At 53.0% G+C, this 4,799-nt stretch overlaps 1 pseudogene; it reads right to left on the bottom strand.

Moving 5' to 3' along the window:
- Nucleotides 1-3,145: 3,145 nt before the first annotated feature.
- LOC119300373 overlaps nucleotides 3,146-4,799 on the bottom strand; it is a 5,203-nt pseudogene continuing 3,549 nt past the window's right edge.

Genomic DNA, 4,799 nt, shown 5'->3' with positions numbered 1-4,799 from the left:
CTCCTTTATAGAGGGAGTACATCTCCAACAATCGGTGGCAAGATTCCGTGTGCGTGTGGCCGATGCAACTATCCTCAGAGCCAAGCTGGATTCCTTTACATATGCAGAGTCCAGCAGACCGACTCGACAAACAACTGATACAAGATTGGAGTACAATAACACAACATCGGATGCAAAGCGTAGATGACACCACGCCGGTGACTTCTATATCTAAGTCTAACACAAGCCATATATGATATGCGGAGGATGCTATGCTCTGCTCGGCCTCTCGTCGGAGCCGAGAGCACTTGACACGGTGACGTAAACTGATGGCTCCAGCTGAAACGAGGCATGTACTCTGGTAGCCCGCCGCTGGGCCGCCGCCGTCAGCCCCTGCGATTGACGCTCAACCGAGCTCGCCATACTCCCCTCGAGCTTACTTTTCATCGACGTGGCTCCGCTATCATCACCGTCCCAGGCCGCCCCTTCCGGCGGCAGCCACACGGCGGCGGCCACACGAACCTTGGTTTCATGAGAGGCACCTTGGGCGGCAGCGCCGACTTGGCTATGACCTGCACCACCTCAGGCATCGTCGGTCGGTCCAATGGGTTTGGGGTGCTGCATGCCAGGCCCAGGAGCAGCAGGCGTTCGGTGTCACCGCCAGCGTGCAGCTGCAGGCTGTCCTCGTCCGGAGAAGAACTAGAGATCAACATGGGATCGACGCCCTCCAGTTGCGTCCCCTCGGTGAGATACACAGTTAAATTTAATGAAACCATCTTGGAATCGTTTGCACCGTCACGCAAGCTGCGGCAAGGTGATCCTTTGTCCCCATTTTTGTTCCTGTTTATGACTGATGGTCTCTCTGCTATGTTGAAAGATGAAGAGGAAAAGGTGATTACACTTCGCTGAAAGTTTGCCGCAGAGCTCCAGGTGTGTCTCACCTTTAGTTTGTAGATGACACACTGTTGTTTTTTAAGGCAGAGGAGGACCAAGCAAAAAAGGTACAGGAAGTGCTAAATACGTATGCAAATGCTATTGGGCAATTTATTAATCTGGCAAAGTGTGGCGCATTGTTTGGTTCCTCTTGTGTTCTGGATAAACAGGAAGTAGTGAGAGCAATTCTGAATATAGGTACGGTTACCTTTGAGGAAAAGTATCTAGGGCTTGCAACGCCGGACGGACGCATGTCGCGAGGTAAATTTCAAAATCTGTAGTCCAGACTAATGAAGAGGATTATTGCTTGGGGTGACACCCTCTCTCTTGCCGGTAAGTAAACGATGATTAAGGCTGTTGCACAGGCAATACCTACTTATATTATGGGTGTCTTCAAGCTTTCTATGTCAGTCTGTGATGATCTGAACAGAATTGTTCGTAATTTTTGGTGAGGCTCACCGGAGGGCAAGAGAAACACACACTGGCTGGCATAGCCGAAAATTCAGGCACAGAAAAGCAAGGGTGGACTGGGGTTCAGAGACTTCCGCCTCTTTAACCAGGCTCTCCTAGCACACAGGCATGCCGCTTACTAACTAAACCCAACAGCTTATGTGCGCAGGTTCTCAAGGCCCGGTACTACCATGACGGACACCTTGAGGATACGGTGTTCTCGGGGAATGCCTCCCCGACCTGGCAGGCTATTCAGCACGGCCTGAAGCTCTTGAAGAAGGGCATCATCTGGCATGTCGGGGATGGCCAGGACATCCGCATCTGGCGCGACCGCTGGCTTCCTAGGGAGCGCTCGTGCCAGCCCATCACGCAGCAGGGCACCTGTCACCTAAGGAGGGTGGCCGAGCTCCTGGATGGTGGTGGGTCCTGGCACACAGACCTCCTCCGCCGCCACTTCCTCCCAGCGGACATCGATGTGATCACCAGCATCCGCACCTCGCCGCATGTCACCGACGACATCATTGCCTGGGCGCTAGAGAAGAATGATATCTTCACTGTTCGGTCTGCCTATCGCCTTGCCATGGACGAGCACGAGCGTCCATTGGCTACCGCCACGAGCAGGGCACCGGATGGTCGTCGCGCCATCTGGAAGATCATATGGGGGTGCCCTGCTCCCCCTAAGGTACGCGTGTTTGCATGGAGAGTTGTGACTAATTCACTCGCTACTTGGGCCAACAAAGCCTCACGGCGCCTCGAGCTTACTGACGTTTGTCCCCTCTGTGGTGTGGAACGTGAGGACGGATTTCACGCGCTTTGCAGGTGCCCACTGACTAGAGAGTTATGGCGGGTCATGGCCCTGGACTGGAACATTCCCAAGGTGGAGTCTGTCCGCAACATAGGGCCAGAGTGGTTATTCACGATGTTGGAACCCCTGGATGAAACGGCGACGCTGGTCGTGATCATGATCATGTGGAGAATCTGGCATGTGCGTAACGAGATCACACATGACAAACTGCCACCCCCCGCTGAGGCGTCTCGACGCTTCTTACATGGCTACATCACTTCACTCTTGTGCATACAACAGTACCCAGGTGATAATTTAGAGAAGGGGAACATGGTGGTCGTTTCTACTCAAACGAGTGTGAGGCCTAGTCCGGTGGCAAAGGTGCGACCACGTTGGATCCCCCTAGCCGGGGCTGGGCTAAGCTCAACACGGACGGGAGTTTTGTCGCGCCCACAGGTGCGGCCGAAGGAGGGATGGTCCTACGGGAGGATAGAGGTGATATCACCTATAGCGCATGCAGGGAGCTTCGTACATGTGATAATGCGTTGGAGGCTGAGCTCTCAGCTTGTAGAGAGGACCTGGATCTGGCCTTACACTGGACCACATTGCTTATCATCATTGAGATGGATAGTGTCGAGGCAATGTCGATGCTTAGAGCATCCACGACAGACAGGTCGCGACACCGTAGACTCGTAGAGGAAATAAACAGATTAGTTGAGCTAGATGCCAGGGAGATTTTGTTCACCCATTGTAGCCACTGGCAGAACAATGTTAGCCATGAGCTGGCCGCGTACGGCCCTAGTACCCCACGTACGGCAGTCTGGTTTACTGTTGGGCCGAACTCTGTTGTAAACTTGGCTATGGCTGAGAGGCCCCCTTGAGCAATGAGAGAACTTTCTCCCCCCTCCTTTATAGAGGGAGTACATCTCCAACAATCGGTGGCAAGATTCCGTGTGCGTGTGGCCGATGCAGCTATCCTCCGAGCCAAGCTGGATTCCTTTACACGTGCAGAGTCCAGCAGACCGACTCGACAAACAACTGATACAAGATTGGAGTACAATAACACAACATCGGATGCAAAGCGCAGATGACACCGTGCCGGCGACTTCTATGTCTAAGTCTAACACATTCCATATATGATATGCGGAGGATGCTATGCTCTGCTCGGCCTCTCGCCGGAGCCGAGAGCACTTGGCACGGTGACGTAAACTGATGGCTCCAGCTGAAACGAGGCATGTACTCTGGTAGCCCGCCGCCGCTGTCAGCCACTGCGATTGACGTTCGACCGAGCTCGCCATACTCCCCTCAAGCTTACTTGTCATCGATGTGCCTCCGCTATCATCACCGTCCCAGGCCGCCCCTTCCGGCGGCGGCCACAAGAACCTTGGTTTCATGAGAGGCACCTCGGGCGGCGGCGCCGACTTGGCTATGACCTGCACCACCTCAGGCATCGTCGGCCGGTCCAACGGGTTTGGGCTGCTGCATGCCAGGCCCAGGAACAGCAGGCGTTCGGCGTCACCGCCAGCGTGCAGCTGCAGGCTGTCCTCGTCCGGAGAAGAACTAGAGATCAACATGGGATTGACGCACTCCAGTAGCCTCCCCTCGCGATGGAGGCGCCACACCCGGTCGGTGATATGGACGTCGTCGTCGTCATCCGCCGCCCGATGAATGAGCACCTGCTGGCCCGTGACGACCTCGAGGATGAGCACCCCGAGCGCGTAGATGTCGGTCTGCCGCGTCGCCTTGCCGAACATACCGTACTCGGGCGCGATGTATCCCCGGGTGCCACCGTAGACGGTGGCGGAGTTCCTATCGACGGCGACGGTGCAGGCAAGTCCAAAGTCGCCGAGGCGGGCGGAAAAGCTCGAGTACAGCATCACGTTGCTCGCCTTTATGTCGCAGTGGAGGACCATAGGCTCGTACTCGTGGTGGACGTAGTGCAGCCCGGTGGCTACGTCTCTGACGATCTCGTACCGGGTGGCCCATTGCTGGATGGCCGCCGCGTCAGTGCCTCGCTCCCGTTGCTGCCCGGTGTGACCGCCGCCTCTGGGGAAGAGATGTCGGTCCAAACTGCCATTGGTCATGAACTCGAACACAAGTAGGGGCTCTCCTTTATTGTTAGACCAACCTGAAAATACATGCACATTTGTGTATGCAGCATGTAAAATTAGTCCTTTGCGGCTTTGCGCTGTATATTGTACAAGTACGTAGATACTCCCTCCGGTCCCATAATATGAGACCTTATTACGTTCGATTTGAGAGAGTATATTAATTGCAACCTAGAGATTATGTGTAAATAAAGGGATTGCACATTTCAACTTCAGTGTAATGACTGGCAAATCTCAACAGGTTAACATCTAATTATGCTCGCCACCATGGCCACCACTCGATAAGAGATTCAAAGACCACGCTTTTTAAATTTGCAAACCGCTCCCAATTTTATGGAACTGCAAAAATGTCTTATATTTAGTTACAGAGGTAGTACTTCACAATGTTATGGTTACTAAAAAAACAAAAGCAACTAAAAAAGTGTTTAATTTATTTTAGGAACATTCATGATATATTAGAAAAAAATTATAATACCATTAAATATAAATCTTAGAGTTCCAAAAATGGAGAAATAAAAAAGTTTAGGAATATCCTGATTTTCCAT

Source organism: Triticum dicoccoides, chromosome 5A, assembly GCF_002162155.2.
Source record: "Triticum dicoccoides isolate Atlit2015 ecotype Zavitan chromosome 5A, WEW_v2.0, whole genome shotgun sequence".
Taxonomy (NCBI): Eukaryota; Viridiplantae; Streptophyta; class Magnoliopsida; order Poales; family Poaceae; genus Triticum; species Triticum dicoccoides.
This window is presented reverse-complemented; position numbering and strand designations above follow the sequence as displayed.